Source organism: Microtus oregoni, unplaced genomic scaffold (assembly GCF_018167655.1).
Source record: "Microtus oregoni isolate MIOR12 unplaced genomic scaffold, Mior012 000012F_ref0000307, whole genome shotgun sequence".
In the NCBI taxonomy this organism is placed as follows: domain Eukaryota; kingdom Metazoa; phylum Chordata; class Mammalia; order Rodentia; family Cricetidae; genus Microtus; species Microtus oregoni.
In genome coordinates, this window is record NW_024543071.1 from 20400544 (window position 1) to 20418972 (window position 18429).

Sequence of the window (18429 nt, forward strand, 5' to 3'; positions counted from 1 at the left end):
TGGACTTAACTAGACCACACAGAGGACACGGATAGGAAGTGGAAGGTCCATCCACTTGGATGGCTCGACCTCTTCTTCAGTCAGTTTCTCCAGCTACCCTCAAACGTCTCCTTTGACTTTCGGGAAGGATGGGAACACATAACAGAGTCATCTTAAATGAGCTCGGTTCTCCAAAGAACTTTACCTTTCTCCAAGGGCAGAGTGAGAGCAAGAGAGATGAGAGAGAGGCCCAAGCTTCCCTCTCCCCGCTTCACCTCTCTGTCAGCATCAGCTGGCTGGGACTGGCATGGGAATTCTTCCTTATGCTCTTGAGCAGAAACCAGAACTCTTTTCAAAAGACTGTAACATGGGTGCCTAGTCTTTCCAATCCCCAGAGTCTTCAAAAAGTCTCGATGCATCAGGCCAAACGGTACAAAACTCAGGACAAAAATGCTAGCCATATATTACCTCTTACTTCCAAAGAAGGAACAGAAAATGAGACCCACAGCACTTCTCTCCTCTCTTCCTGAATAAACATGCTCCTTGTTTAGATATCTGCCTCCCCCAAGCTAAGGGACAGACCTGCTCAGACACCGAGTCACCTCCCCAACCACCGGACATCTGCTTGAGAGAGACTAGCGGAAAAAGCAGAAACTTTCTCTCATCTCACTGCCCTGTCTGGATGAGATGGCAGACACTAATGGCAGAGCTGAGAGAGATCGGAGGAACCTGAGTCCTCAGGATCATTTAGAGATGCTAAGTTGACCAACCTGGAGCTCATCTTCCCATAAGAGTATTCTTTGACGTAGTGCCAGGATACTAATTACCTGAAGCTAACACATCCATGTATAGATGCTGTGGCAGGAAAACTGTTCTCTTTGATAACAGAACTCTAGAGTCTGGGCATCAGGAGGGATATCTGCGAGTAATCACCTTCTTCATTTCCAAAGCTTTGAAATTAAAACAGTGCTATCAAGCATGAACGATCAGGTACAATGTGGATAGGTAGCAATTTGTTGCTGGTGTCACTTTTGTTATTTTCCCATTCCCGAGGCTGCTGACACAGTACTATCCATACAGCTATTTCCTTCTCATGTGACAGTTTTGCTGACTCACTTTCCTACCACATCTAGTTAGGCATTATTCTTAGCATCTAAACCACTACAATGAAAGAGATCACGTGATCTCTGCTCTTTAGACTTAGCCTTTCATTGAGAGAGAGACAGACAAACCAAAAAAAGAGGCCACGTGAAAAAATGTTCCCAGGTTATGGTAAGCGCTAAGACAAAGCTAAAACCAGGGAATGTGGTCAATTGATTGCTGCAGAGTTGGGGCCTGAGATAAATAAACTGTAGCGCTAGATTATAGGCCAGGAAAACTTCCCTGATGTTGCAGCAAAGAACTGGGTGATGGGAAAGCACCAGCTATGAGATGGAATAGGAACATTCCAGAAAGAAGGCACAAGAACTGCAGAAGCTCCAACGTGACAACAAGGTAACTTTTTTTCTATGCAAATATTTGTTAATTGCTTTCCACATTTACTCTCACCTCTTATTTCTTATGAAAGATAAGCAAAAGAACTTAAACATACGAATTTTCCATGTGTAACTTTCAAAATCTTTACTACCAAAAATACGGCGGTTTGTTGCTCACGTCATTCCCCCACAAGGAGTATCTGAGATGCTGTGTCTTCCACGGACTTCTCAAAAGCCCTAGCACAGGCAGGAAACCAGACATTTCACAGGAAGTGGTGCTAGATGTGGAGGTCCAGGCTGGTAGAAAAGGGAAGGACAGGCTGCAGGGGGACCCCTGCTCAGCATGTTGAAGTCTCTGTATTCAATTTCCAAGAGTGAAAAGGGGAAAAGGGTTTGGGGAACCACCTTCGTCAGGCTTGCCTTTGGCCTGCAGCTCTTTCAGATCCGGTTTTACTAAAACAGTCGTGTTTATTATGAAAACTCATGCTGACTCTCTTCTGCAGAGAAAGCCGCAGCTCACTGACGCATGGGTGACAGAGGAGGTTTCCATCACTGGACGTAGAGTGGTGTGTGTTTCCTTCGTTTTTGCTGGGTTTGTTTGTTTGTTGAGACAGGGCTTGTGTAGTGCTAGACTGGGCTCAGGTAGTGCCTGCTGGCATGCTGGCCTTGAACTTGCTACATAGTTGAGGATGACCTTGAACTTCTGGTCACCTGCTGTCACTGCCTGGGAGCTAGGTTTACAAGCCTGTGACATTTACCAATTTTATATGGTACTGGATATCAGGCCCAGGGCTTATACATGCTAGGCAAGCCCTCTACCAACTGAGCTACATCCCTAGCCCATAACACAGTGCTTTTTAAAAGTTCGAAAAATGATTTTAGGGCTGGAGTGATGGCTCAGAGGTTAAGAGCACTGACTGCTCTTCCAGAGGTCCTGAGTTCAATTCCCAGCAACCACATGGTGGCTCACAGCCATCTGTAATGAGATCTGGTGCCTTCTTCTAGCATGCAAGCATACATGGAAGGAATGTTGTATACATAATAAATAAATAAACTTCTCAAAAAAGAAAAATGATTTTACCAAAAATATCCAAGCACAAAGTATCACTTTTCTCTTTGGTTATACTGGGAAGCTCAGAGCTGCCACCTTCCTCATTTCACAGGACAGGAAAACAGGTTTGTTTCTGTTTAACGTCAGAGACCCATGTACCAAGGAATAACTTCTACCCTTCATTTGACAGAAAGCTCTGAAAAAAGCCCAAATTTTAGGAAAATACAAACTAATTTCAAGCTAATAAGCTACAGAAAAAGAATCCCCACTTCAATTCCTCATTCTTGATCTCAGTTTAGAATCTTACTATAGTAAAAAATCATAATTAGTTTATCAAAATGCAACTGTAGAGAGAGGTCCTAGGATCTTTGTTATGTAATCCCGAAAAGATAATCTTTCAAACACTTTTCCATTGATAAAAAGCTTTTTGATGTTGACAGATGTGATGAGTCTCAGGCAAAGGCAACCAAACATTTCCTCTATGGATCCCAGGGAACTGAGGGGGCTGCATCCGATCTCCTGGGGGCCGCATCCAGAGTAATCCTGGCTTGTCATGGGAGAAAACGGCACCCACAGACAAGCGCTGACGAGAGACAGAGACACTGTGGAGGCCTGTGTTTCCAGGCAAAGGTGGAACGCTTGCTCAAGGTGTTCAGGGCCATGCTACAGTCTTACCCCCCTCCTTCCTGAGTCTGCCTCTGCCACTCTCCTCTTGGCCATCAGAGGACACACACTTAGGCCACAATCACGTTTGGGGGGCTTTGTGCCAGGTCCCTTGGATATAGCCACCCCCTTGCTCTTGACACTCCTGCCCCACCTGCCCCAGAAAGCCCTTTCCCTTTCCGGGGGCTCCCACACTTCCTGGTTCCCTTCCCTGTCAGAAATCTTCTTTTGGATGATCATAGAGAGCTTCTAGAACAAGGAACTTCCTGACCAAGAATCTGTGCTAACTTCCTGCTGTCTGCTGCGTCCAAGATGACAATGACTGATATTTCAGCGCTATCAGCAGCGTGCGCTCCCCGGGGGCAGGAACTGTTTTCCCCCGCTTGTTCACAGCTGTGTCCCCAGGGTAAATGAATGAGTGAATTTTGGATTCTTGGACTTTTTTTTTTTTTCAATGTGACATTTTCTTCACTTGGAATTGTATTCTTCTCGTTCTTCACCAAGTCTTTTTCTTTGTTGCCCCTACATCAGGCTCAATCGGAGGTTAAACTCCTTTCCATACCTTTCCCCCTTCCTCTTTAAATTGCGTTCGTTTAGTGTGCGTGTATTTAGAGGTGTACGGGTGCCATGACACAAGGGTGGAGGTCAGAGGAAAACTTGCCTAAGTCAGCTCTCTCCTTCCATGTAGGCTGTAGGGATTGAACTCAGGTCATCGGGCTTGGTTGCAGGTATCTTTTCCTGCTGCTCCGACTTGCCGGCCCCACTAGAGTCTGCCCTTGTGTGCTACCCTCTAGTAAGCACTTTTGTTTCAGAGTTCTACAGTTGCTGGATAGGCGGCTGTGCTTTGTTTGATCTTTCAATTAAGTGTTCAATAATCATTGAATACACTGCGCTATGGGACTAGAATTGCCTGTGGCCCTGTGCTATAGTAGTGAACAAAGCACACACAATGTTCCCACACTTGTGGAGCTTATATTTCAGTGTGGAAGGAAAAGTAAGACAAAGTAGTAAAATTTGGAGGATGGTACATTGGTGTAGGAGTTCCTTTTGTTTATGTGTTGCTTTCATTGGTTAATGAATAAAGAAACTGCCTTGGCCTAGTTGATAGGGTGGAATTTAGGTGGCGGAGAAAACAGAACTGAATATTGGGAGGAAGAAGGGCAGAGAGAGAGATGCCATGGATCCACGGCCGGAGGTAGATGTGCTGAAACTTCTGGTAGACCATGACCTCATGGTGATACACAGATTAATAGAAATGGGTTGAATCAAGATGTAAGAGTTAGCCAATAAGAAGTTAGAACTAATGGCCAAGTAATGTTTTAATTAATACAGTTTCTGTGTGATTATTTCAGGTGTAAGCTAGCCAGGTGTCCAGGACATACAAGCCTCTCTCCATGTAACATTACATAATTATAAGTTCTAAAAAAAAGTACAAAAAGAGAAACAGAAGAATGAGGCAACCCAGGAAGACCTTAGGGGTAATCTTGAGAGAGTCAAGAGGATCAGAATATTTAAGCAGCTGTGTAGGAAATAGCTCCAAGGCAGGATGGGGCCTGGCCAGGATGACAGTGTAGTTGGGAGAGAGATGAGAGGGGTAAGAGGGGAATTGCTCATAGGACCTTGGAGGTCCCAGTAAGGTTACTGCCCAACTCTGAAATATATGACATATTCCAGAGCCATTTGTATGATTTATGTTCAACAGTTTAGAGGTAAACACAGATCCATCAAGGGCTGTTGAAGTCCTTGGGGCTTGAGGATGTGGTCATCATAAGGATGTAGTCATGTAGGGCAACATTTCCCTGCTGCTTCTTCTTTTTTTTTAATACAGCATGAGCCTACTTCAATAGGTCAGGCTACACAGCCAAGTGTGGCCTGACCAGGATCTATCAGATGCAGCTTGGTCCAAAAGAGTCAAGCAGGTACGTCCAGGAATAAGTACCATGAAGGAATAAGTATCATGAAGTCTTCTCAACACCTTCTGTGCTTTGCTAAGAGAGGATCTCAGGAGGAGTCGGGGCTAAAGTCACCAGAATCTCCCAGCAAGAAGCCAGCTCCACAGAGATGCTCAGACTGGGGCTTGCCTGTGCAGCCCTTCTGAGGGCCCTTCTTAACCTTGTGTCAACATGGGCAGTAATATGACACCGGCTCCACAAGGTTGCTATGTAAGATACAGTGAGTTCATGACATAACCCACACTTAAGAACTCTGGGGCCCAGATTTAAGCTTTAATCTTTTAAATAATAATGCATCTACCACAAATGAATTCACCTACTCCTATGAGAAAATATACTGTCATTTATCAGGTAGATAAAACTTTCATAAGTTTCCTAAGCCTGCCCCAACAAATGACCACAGACTTGGTGGCTTAAAACAATAAAAAGTTTTCACAATTTTAAGGACAGGGCCAAAACTTGGGGTGTTGACAGGGTCACAGTCCACTCCAAGGCTCAGTGGGAAATGCTTTTTTTGCCTACTCCAGCTCCTCACGATTCCCGGCATTCCTTGACATCACTTGAATTCCTGCCTGTCTCTTCACATCCCCTTTCTAGTGTGTATCTGCCTGTCAAACATCTGGCTTTTCTCTTATTAGAACATCAGTCAACTGGCCTATTTTTACTTCTAATCTTCTGTCTTTGAGACACAGTCTATATAACCCTGGCCATGCAGAGCTCATGGCTGGTCCTGAACCCTCAGAGACTCACCTACCTCTGCCACTTGAGTCTGAGATTAGAGGGTGCATTACCATCCCAGCTTGACCTATTTTTAGATAAGGAATGGCATTAGCTCAAGATCTTTAATTAATGGGCTGGGAGATGGTTTGGTCCATCGTGTGTGCCGTGCAAGTGTGAGGACCCGAGTTCAGATCCCGAGTACTCATGGAAAAGCCAGGCAAAGCATGGTAGTACACATCTGTAACCCCACCATGGGGGGATTGGGGTGTGTGGAGATAGCAGAATCTCTAGGGTTTGCTGGACAGCAAATTTGCCAAATTGGTGATCTCCAGATTAAGTGAGAGACCCTATCTCCAAAAATCTTATACGGTGCTTGGGGTATCATGTCATACGTAGCAGCAAATTTCATCATCCAGAAATGGAAGCAGCTAGTACCAACAATGACGGGAGAACAGTCTAGACTGCTCTGACAATACAGCCAATGTTCTTCCCTTTACTATTGCAGCTCTTTGATGCAGACTGTGAGAAGCTGTACAGTTTGGTGGCAAAGATTGTGATTAGCAAGGCTATCTGGGATGTGTGCAGTCATAAATGTTACAAAAGGCAGAACAGGGATTTGATTTGAATCTTCTGATGCCACTCCGATGCTTTCCACTGCCTTCCTGCACTAGAGATCTACAGACATTGCTCGGTGTCAACCAGCCTTGGGTCCCAAGTTTCATTCAGTTGAGAAGACCTTATTCTGTTTTATATCCCTCACATTCCTCCAATCACTCCACGTGCAGTTTAAGGATAAAGCAGTAAACTTGGTGTCTATGTGTGTGTGTGTGGGCGGGGGGGGGGGTCCTGCTGAAGTTTCACTTGGTGAAGGCAGCACAGATTCTGATGAAAATGAACTTCAGGGGCTTGATTATGATCAGTCGGTTGAAGGACAGAAGGCAAAAGGAAAGGGAAGGGAAGCAACATGACAATGAGCTGAGAGACACAAAAAGACAAAGACAGAGAATATGCAGGAAGGGCAGGGGTGGGGATGAGGCTAGCAAAGGAGACAGGAACTGAGTACTGAATGATTAACTCTGTGCAGTGCTGTTTTCCAGGGTCGAAGCTCACTGATCTCTTGAACCTTAGCCCTCTGAGAAGTAATTACTGGTTTGTATTTGAGCTCTAATTAGCTGATTCTTCTTCTCAGCTCACAGCTCTTTAGTTGGAAAATAAGTATATTTATCTTAATCGAGTCTGGCAGATGCTCTGAGGATGAGTTCTGGCCGGGGAACCTGGCTAGGGACAATCAGGCAATGGGGACGGGACAGTGTACAGAACAAGCTCTGCTGAAAAGCAGGCTCAGGAAGGCTAGGCTGCCCACTCAGCAGCCTTGTGTGATGTGCTCTTGTTCAATAGCCAATGTCACTGACACAGCATTTGATGGTGCCTGGTTTCGCAAATGCTAATGTCTGCAAACTCAGATGCCAAAAGAGTTCTGAGTGGGGAAGCAAGGAAGCAAAGGAGTCCTCCCTCCCCCCACTCCTGTCCTCCCTTCTTCCCACCACAGCACCCACTCTCTTCACCCACTCCCCTTCCAGCTCCCCCTGAGTTCATTCTCCCACAGCTTACAATTGAGCATAAAAGGTCTTTGTGATTAGCACGGAATCCCCATGTTTAAGGGTAGGGTTGGCAGGCAGGAGGGCTGTTTCCGGCAAAGTGATGTCACTGAGTCTGCACACTGGAATTCCCTGTGTCCTAGCCAAGAGGCATAACAATCCGAGGTCTCTGCACATGGCTTGCACCGAACAAGTCTTCTCCACATCTGAAATCAAACAATTGTGCCCCGGGGACTCTAGTCTTTCTCAGAAGCAGCTGCATATGTCAACAAGCTGTGGTTATTTGCCAGCATACACACACACACACACACACACACACACACACACACACACACAAACACGCACACATATACACACACGCACACACACACACACACACACAGAGAGAGAGAGAGAGAGAGAGAGAGAGAGAGAGAGAGAGACAAAGACAGACAGACAGACAGACAGAGACAGAGACAGCCAGCCACTGAGAAAATCCTTTCTGGTTATGCATCAGGCCCCTGGGCAACAGTGGAACCCGCATGAACTAACTCACACAGACTATGTTGCTCTGGTGGGCTTTTCCCTACATCTTACACGTGGAAATTTTCTCATTTCCTATTGCCTCATTTTTTCAGCCATTAGGCACAAACTAGAGCCTGCACAAAAATATTAATGTGGAGAAAATAAACTATAAACAAAATTAAAGTGATAAATCCAGGCAAATGTTTTCAACACTATCTAATATCTTGTTTCCTAATAGAGTGGATGTTAAAATCATTAAGAAAATCAGTGGCCAGGTGGTGGAGCGCACGCCTTTAATCCCAGCACTCCGGAGGCAGAGGAAGACGGATCTCTGTGAGTTCAAGGCTGGCCTGGTCTTCAGGGAGAGTTCCAGGACAGGCTCTAAAGCTATAAAAAGTCTTGAAAAACCAAAAAAAAAAAAAAAAGAAGAAGAAGAAGAAGAAAAAGAAAGAAAGGAAGGAAGGAAGGAAGGAAGAAAATCATCAACCCAGCTAATAGAAAAGTAGAAAAAGAACATTAATAGGTAATTTAAAGAAAAATAAAATATATTATTTTCAACATGAGAAATGCTTGAAATGCTTTAGAATTATCTTGCATTAAAAGGATGACAGTGGAACCAGAGTGGTGACACATATTTTTATTCCCAGCACTCAGGAGGCAGAGCAGTCCAGCCTTGAACATATGAACTTGCTTGGACTTGCTTGGAACATAGCAAGTTCTCAGCCAACCAGGGCTATATAGTAAGGTCCTGGGTTTTTTGTTGTTGCTGTTTCTTTGTTTTTGAAAAAGGAAAAACAAAAAGGAGAAAAATACGTAGATGAAAAGAAGTAGAATTTTTCATACTTTTGTAGATATGTACCTTCTAGAGTGACCCCCAAATTTAAAATACTGTCGGTATTCAGAGTTGATCAGATAAGGAACAGCTGGAACACATATATTATTTCTGGGGATACAACATGACACAGCCAATTTGGAAAAATATCCAGCAGTTAGCTATGAAACTAAATATAGTCGGCGTCCATGCCTCCAGGGTTTGCACCTGATAACTCAATCCATCGTAGAAGATACATATTTGAGAGAATTATTGCATCTAAACTAAATATGTGCAGACTTTTCCCCTGCCATTGGTCCCTAACAACACAGTATAACAACTCCAGACCTAGCCCTTACCTTGTACCAGGCACTGTAACTAACGGAGGAGGCTGTGAGGCGTACTGGAGGATGAGCACTGTATCACTTCCATCTACCTGGTACCCCAGGGTGAACCAATACTCCAAGGAAACAGAGATACAGCTCTAAGTGTTTACGATCAGGAAATCACACTCTCAGGAGTTTACCCCCAAAGTACAGATGATTCCATGCAAAGACCGGGATCCACACCTTTCTAAGAGCTTTATTTGTAACCATAAAAAATAAAAAATCCAATTGTCCACCAACTGGTGACTGTGTAAATTATGTTACAACTACACAATTATTTTCAGCAACACAAAAGGAATACACTAGCGATAAATGCAATCGTATGGGCTCATCTCAAATGCACGGTGCTAAGTGATGTTATAGAATTTATTTATTTATTTGTTTGTTTGTTTATTTCGAGACAGGGTTTCTCTGTGGTTTTGGAGCCTGTCCTGGAACTAGCTCTGTAGACCAGGCTGGTCTCGAACTCACAGAGATCCGCCTGCCTCTGCCTCCCGAGTGCTGGGATTAAAGGCGTGCGCCACCACCGCCCGGCTATGTTATAGAGTTTATAGAACTGGAGCAAGATAAGAGCCCTTTAGCTGTTTCCAGCCTCTGGCACTGAACATCCGACCCTTGTACCTTTTCGTAGCCTTGTGGACATACTGGGAGGTTAAATTTCCACACTAAACGTCAAAGGTCATAGGCTGAATGACTTCATTCTAATATCAAAAGGGTAAAATTGGTGGTGCAAAGCAGAGCACTGAGCAAAGGCTCAGGACAGGGGCCGGGGATTCACTCTGCTGAATCACAAAAGTCTTGTGATGACGGAAATACTCCTATCCTGTTTGTGCTAATGGCTAGATAACTGCACACATATTTATCGAAATCCATATTAACTGTACATCTAAAAGGAATAACAGTTAGTACAGGTTCAGTAAAGGAATTTTATGAAAAATGAAAAAAGCCGAACATAGTGGTTTGAAGTTAATCCACTTGAAAGCAATATAATAAAGACCAATACAACAGATGAGAATGTCTTCTACCACATTCGCCCACACTTAAGAAAAATTGTGTTTAGTGGTATGTCTTGGAAAATTTACCAAATCTAGACTATGACTATGAAAGCAGTACTGTACAACTGCTCTATCCAGGATAAAGAAAGACTATATGAACACATTGGGGATAGGGCCAACTGCACGGAATAGAGAGACAGCGAGAAGGACCTAAATGCCCTGGAAGAGACGTCACTGCTGAGCCATCATTCCAGCCCTGACCAGATCAATTTTTCCATAAAGAGGAAAAGGAACCGGTTAGCTATTGCTGATAAATGTGCACTACATGCCCAGCTTTCAGAGGTCGCTTTCACAGAATTCTCTTTCTTTCTGTTCCACAAAGTGCAGTAGATTGTCTGTCCCTCTAAACCCAGAAGCCATGTCAGGTACAGTTTTTGAATGTACTGGTGACACCTAGCGTACTCTACCTTTGACTACTCCATGTAAAATTTATCCTTAATGCAATGAGGTTATACATAGCTATGAACCGTAAAATTAAATCAGTGTAAGCTAGAATAAGAATCTGTAGCTTAAAAAGTAGGTTCACATGTATAGGGAAGTAGACTGTGTATTTCTGTTCATTTTCTGTTCACAGAGTTGTATGATAAAATCTGATTGCTTAAAAAAAAAAAAAAAAAAAAAAGAAGCCCAAGAAAAGACAACACAGAGACCACATGAATGACAGGAAGCGCCACCTCTGGCTTCCTGCTCACACTCAGATTCCTGTGTCCTCATTAACTCAGGCTCACGCAGGTAGGAAGGGAGTCAGACCAGAAAGTCCCCTTGAGAGGACCAAGAGAGACAAGAATGATTTCTCCCTTTTGCTTTCCTCTGGAACTACAATGAGGTTCTCAGTGGAAGGAAGTGAGTCTCCACCTCAGCGAAAGCTCACGACGACACCGCGTCGACCCGAGGAAATGAGTGCCAGTCGGGATGGAATTATTTAGAGACTCGTAAAGGCCAAACGACTATGAGAAACACACTTGAGTCAAAGAGGAACATTTTCTTCCAGCTTCTGGGAAAATCTGTCACCTAGAACTGACCTTTAGGATGACAAATTGGCAGAACTATCCTTAAGGTCGGAACAGTGAGCCAAGACAATACTTGGATGTCAAAGGCAACACTGGACCCACCCTCCCCCATTCTCTCAGAATTGAGTGGGGTGAGGTCACTGTCCCACAGAGCTTTATATGGTGCTGTTCCAAACCAGCAGTGAGCTAATTCCTGAAACACCAGGGCTTACAACTCTAACTCCTTTATCTCTTGGACTTTAGTTTCTCCTCTTCTCATGATGAGCATTCCCAAACTCCATAGCCCTCCAGATCACCTGAACCTCAGCCCGTCAGCTCCTGCCCCGCTATTCACGCCGAAGTTGGTCACACAAATATCACCCACAGTCTTGTGATGCTAAGTCCAGTGGGTATATTTCAGCATTTATAGTTCCTGCAGAATTGACACAGAAACTCTTCTTTCTCGGCTCCCATGATGCCAGACTCCTAGAGCAAGCCTCCTCCTCTGGTCCATGCTTGTTGGGTCTTTGCTCTATATCTATGAATGGCTGCCCCACAGGGTTCTTCCCACTGTACATACATGGTGCAGACTGAGCGGTGATGGCTTCTCAGTACCTATGGGATAACTTCCTAATCTCAATGATTACAACTCCCCAGTCTCAATGACTGTGACTCCAGGATCCCCACCACTAGCCCAGGTCATTCTCCTGAGCTTTGGATTTATGGCACAGCCACCCTCACACACACACTCACACACACACTCACACACACACACCCTCACACACACTCACACACACACCCTCACACACCCTCACACACACCCTCACACACACCCTCACACACACACACCCTCACACACACTCACACACACACACCCTCAGACACACCCACACACACACACTCACACACACACCCTCACACACCCTCACACACACCCTCACACACACCCTCACACACACACACCCTCACACACACTCACACACACACACCCTCAGACACACCCACACACACACACTCACACCCTCACACACACCCTCACACACACACACCCTCACACACACACACCCTCACACACACCCTCACACACACACACCCTCACACACACACACCCTCACACACACACACACCCTCACACACACACACACACCCTCACACACACCCTCACACACACACACCCTCACACACACACACCCTCACACACACCCTCACACACACACTCACACACACACACACTCACACACACACACCCTCACACACACTCACACACACACCCTCACACACACTCACACACACCCTCACACACACACTCACACACACACACTCACACACACCCTCACACACACACTCACACACACTCACACACACACCCTCACACACACCCTCACACACACCCTCACACACACCCTCACACACACACACACACTCACACACACACTCACACACACTCACACACACACGCTCACACACCTTACACACACTCACACACACACTCACACACACTCACACACCCTCACACACACTCACACACACACTCACACACACTCACACACACACACTCACACACACACTCACACACTCACACACACACTCACACACACTCACACACCCTCACACACACTCACACACACACTCACACACACACTCACACACACTCACACACACACCCTCACACACACACCCTCACACACACCCTCACACACACACACACTCACACACACCCTCACACACACACTCACACACACACTCACACACACTCACACACACACACCCTCACATACACACTCACACACACACTCACACACACGCTCACACACACACACCCTTACACACACACTCACACACACACTCACACACACTCACACACTCACACACACACACCCTCACACACACTCACTCACACACTCACACACACACTCACACACACCCTCACACACACACTCACACACACCCTCACACACACACACTCACACACACACTCACACACACCCTCACACACACACTCACACACACTCACACACACACACACACTCACACACACACTCACACACACCCTCTCACACACCCTCACACACTCACTCACACACACCCTCACACACTCACTCACACACACCCTCACACACACCCTCACACACACCCTCACACACACACTCACACACACACTCACACACACTCACACACACCCTCACACACTCACACACACACACCCTCACACACCCCCTCACACACTCACTCACACACACACTCACACACCCTCACACACACACTCACACACACACTCACACACACTCACACACACCCTCACACACACACACTCACACACACACTCACACTCACACACACCCTCACACACACACTCACACACACACTCACACACTCACTCACACACACACTCACACACACACTCACACACACACTCACACACACACTCACACACACACACCCTCACACACACACACACACTCACACACACACACCCTCACACACACACACCCTCACACACACACTCACACACTCACACACACTCACACACACACTCACATCTGCTTCAGGGTTCTGCAGGCAAACTCACCATGCCTGGAAGTAGCCTTCTCTCTCTAACTTAATCTTTCTACAGAATCTGTTCATTGAGTCCATTACCCTTTCTCCCCATATCTTTCTAGAATCCACAGTCTCCCTCAAAACTCTAGTTTTTTTTTAAGTTTTACTCAGTAAATATTTCTTAAGTCTATTTTTCTTTTTTATTTCTTCCCTAGGTTCCTATAGCAGCTTTTGTAGGGGCCCTAACAAGTCTATGCAATTTTGTTTCCAAGCTACGCCTTGGAAGCCAGCATGGTAATCTAAAATGGCAAAGCTACAAAATAAAATACAAACATTTTTCTTTTCTTTTTGAGACAGGGTCTCACCATGTAGCCCTGGTAGGCCTTGAACTTAGTATGTAGACCAGGTTGGACTTCAATTCATTAAGGTCTACTTGCTTCTGCCTCTGCCTCTGCCTCCTGAGCCATCACACCTAGCTAAATCCAGACTCTTTTGATAACAATGTTAAGGCTACTCTGGCATTTAGCGATAGAAGTCAAGGCACTTAACATATTAGGCTCTGAAATTAGGCTCCTTTTCTCTATAAACATGCTTGCTTTTTAAAAAAAAGTTTTCTATTTCTATCTCCTTTCTAAGACATTCCCTCCCGCCCCCTCTTTTTAAAATTCATCTCCAATGGGGAAATGAAGACAGTGATAGTCACTTATGTGTAATGGCTCCAAGAAGTCTTCCCAAAAGCCCTTATTTGCTGGCCTCAGGGTATTCCTACCACAGTGCCACAGCAACCTTTAGCCAGAGTCAGTCTCTACTTGAGTCTGGATATCATAAGAACCTTTTCAGTGCCCAGCAGAGCAATGGCCAGCAGCACATTCAGTAGGATAAATGAATGATGAGGTTAATCTGGATTTTCAGTATGCAATGATTCCCATAGAAAAGAGACAGAGATTGCTTTGACCATCCCAAATGTGCTTTAACTTCTCAGCCCTGAGGTTCTATTTTTAGTGAGCTGCCATGCAAGCCCAACTTTAGTCTGTGTGTTTTGTAGGAAGCAAGGGGACAGATGTTTGGGTAATAAATCCCAAACCTGAATCCCAAGGCTTAGTCATGCACTCCACCGGATATGTTTTTCAATGAATTACCAACAATAAGAGACTTAAATTCCATGTTTATAATTGAGAGAACTGCACCATAGCTGGCCATTCTTAGCAAACATGGCTAATTTTGCTTTGTTTCTGAGAATCAGTCATCCGGTTGAAGACTACGTTTAAGCAGCAATGTACCCTTGCCTATATGTAACTACATGAGGGAATCTCAACCTTACCTATTATTTGCAAGTTACTTAATCTTTCTAAATCTTCATTTTTATACTAAAACTTAAAGCTATTTCCTACTTTGGCAAGCTGAGAAGAAGAGAGAGTAAGCTTTATAAGAAAAAGGGTGATTATCATGAGCTGTGTAGTCCTGTGTCCATCACAATTCACACAGAACTCTGCCCGGACATATGCATGGGTCACCTTTCTGATGCCCCCCACCAACTTGTCCTTTCAGCTTGGATTCCCCAAAAGCACCTCAAGCATATCCTGTCGAAGAGAATTCAGCTCAGCTCCCTATCAAACTTGTTCTTCCCTGACACTAAGGAGAGCAGCAGCCCCCTCCACCCCTCTCTCACCTCTACCCTCTCTTTTCACACCCACACAGCTTGCTCCCTCAGCAAATGCAGCATAGTTCTTTGCTACATCCCAGGGCTCTAGTCCCCAGACATTCCAATGCCATGGATACCCTCTTCAGCACTCTACTGCTTTCTTTTCCAACCACAACATCTGCCTAGGCCTGGCTCCTGATTGGTCTCTGCATCCACTCTTTCATCTCAACAACATGCTTTTCAGCTGCAGATGAAGGGACCCTTTCAAAGTGTCCATCTGTCCGCACACAACATATTAGTTTTAGAACACATCATATGCCCCACTGCTCTTGGTAAAGCAGAACAAGGAACTTAATATAGCCCATAGGCCCGAGTTTGGCCCATCCCTAGCCCCATCCCTAGCCCCATCCATAGTCCCATCCCTAGCCCCATCCCTAGCCCCATCCATAGTCCCATCCCTAGCCCCATCCCTAGCCCCATCCCTAGCCCCATCCCTATCCTCTATCCCTAGCCCCATCCCTAGCCCCATCCCTAGCCCCATCCCTATCCTCTATCCCTAGCCCCATCCCTATCCTCTATCCCTAGCCCCATCCCTAGCCCCATCCCTATCCTCTATCCCTAGCCTCTATCCCTAGCCCCATCCCTAGCCTCTATCCCTAGCCCCATCCCTAGCCTCTATCCCTAGCCCCATCCCTAGCCTCTATCCCTAGTCCCATCCCTAGCCTCTATCCCTAGCCCCATCCCCTCTTATCGTTATCACCTTTCCTTCATTCTGTCGCTCTCTCTTCAGGCCATGAATCACCAAGTTGCCCTTTTCCAGAGCATCCCAGCACGATGTGTTTTCTCAGCCTGGAACATTCATCTCCCACCCTTTTGCTTAACTGTTTTCTATTCTTCCCTCAGATTCCAGCTGCAAACTGCTTCCTCAAGCATTCTTCAGATGTTCCTTCTCTAACCCCCTCAAAGCAGTCCAAACTTCTTCACAGCACACAGCGTAATCTAATAGTTTACTTTCCTGTGTAGATGTGTCATTAAAGCAATATTTCCCAGATCTGCTCTGCAAGAGATTCGTGCAAGAACTTTAGAAAAATATCAATTCTGGGATCCCACTCAAATGAATTAAATCAGAATTGAGGCAAAGGCCTGGGGGGGGGGGGACCTCCCTGGGCTATCTAACATGCAGCCACAACTGGGAACCACCGGTTAAAAGGTCAAGAAGACGGCTGGAGATGCAGGTCAGAAGTGAAGCTCTTACCTGGCATGTACAAGGCCCTGAGCTTGAGTCTTACTGCCTGGAGAGTCGTGACTGCTTACCCTGCTGTATCCCAGGGCCAAGCACAGTCCTGCTCAGAACCACTGTGCTTGTTTTGCTGCTATTGCTGGTGCAGCTGATATTAAGGTTGGCATGCCTGATGGTTTCCTTGGTCTATCTTGCACTTCTGGGACTCCTTACTACAAAACTCAAAGTAATTAAAACAGTAGCAACCAAATCATTTCATTTTTTTAGATTTATTTATTTTTATTTTATGTGTATGGGTGTTTTGCTTGCATATGTATCTGTGTACCAGGTGTGCCTCATGCCCACAGAGGCCAGCAGGGCACATCAGAACCCCCGGAACCATAGTTACAGAAAACTATGAACAGCCAGGTGAGCTCTGGAAACAGAATCCAGGTTCTGGAACAACAACAAGTGTTCTAGTCCCCCAAATCACTTTCTTAAAATTCGACCCATTTCTATTTCCCTGTCAACACAGAGTTTTGACCTATGAACACTGGCCTATAACCTTTGCGATAGAGTATTTTCATAGTAAGATGAAACAGATTACAACACATTTAAAACTCCAGTTTCCAGCACTTCTGTGTCTAGCTCTGTACTAGGACTCTCAGAGGCTTCAGCAATGACACTCTAATTTTGTAAGGATGTGAATTAATTGGATTGACCTCCCCCTTGTCATTCTGACCTCACTCCTCTTTCTCAGTTTTCCCCACTACTGTCACATGAACTCCTTTATCAAGCAAATGTGACCTCTGCTCTCCAACCCGGCTCAGTGGCCAGGACTGAAGGGTCATCTGCATGTAGTTTGCACTATTCAGACCTATGTCAGAGGGTGAGCCCCAGAAAACCCATCCTCTAAAGACAGAGTCAGAAATCCAGCTCTCGGCCACCAGACCCATCTAAAGGGTTGGGAAAGCAGGGGCTGCCGGCTCCTTGGGGTTTCTGATTCTGCAAGTCTTAGGTGAAGCCAAAGAGTCTGCACTTCTGACAAGGTGCTGGGTGATGATGGCGATGCTGGGACCTGTTGTGGTGGGAGTGGCAGGGCTGCATCCCCAGCACCCCGGCTGCTTGCTAGCTTATGCCCCAAAATAATTACACGGACACTGTATTCTTTTAAACACTGCTTGGCCCCTTAACTCTAGCCCTTACAGGCTAATTCTCATATCCCAATCAACCCATCTCTAATAATCTGTGTAGCATCAGTCTTACCGGGAAAGATTCAGCATGTCTGACCTGGCAGCTTGCTTCATGGCATCTCCCCGGGAGAGGAGAGCATGGCCTTTGAGCTCACTTCCTCTTCCTCCCAGCATTCTGTTCTGTTTACTCCTCCCACCTATGTTTTAACCTATGAGGCCAAGCAGTTTCTTTATTACTTAACCAATGACCTTCCTCCATCAGGGACCATACTTTGAAAACCATCCAGTTCACGGTACGTTATAGCCACGCCTACCTCGTCAATGTTACATCATGCATTATCTCCTGCATACATAGAGAAATATTACCGACAAAGAGCTGCACAAATCTAGATGGAGACGGATGTATATCGATAGAAAGGAGGGCTTATGAAGCCTTCCAGAAGTACAGGGGATAAGATTACTGAATTTATTCTTTATGTCTTAAAGTACAGTTATGAGCCTTTTCCTGTGGTTCCAGAGGGGTTTTTCTTTGCACTATTTTTGTAAAGCACCCCAACTCGCCTCCATGCTTCTCCATTTAGAAGAAGAAATTGTCAGGGTATGTGAGGCCAACAAGCCTCAAGTCAGTTCCTTATTAGGTAATTTCCTCAGTCG

The 18429-nt window shown here is 45.5% G+C and overlaps 1 protein-coding gene across 2 annotated transcripts in view; it reads right to left on the minus strand.

The window, feature by feature from the left end:
- Positions 1 to 18429, minus strand: part of Entpd1 (ectonucleoside triphosphate diphosphohydrolase 1) — an 86851-nt gene that overhangs the window by 32435 nt on the left and 35987 nt on the right. The window lies entirely within an intron of this gene.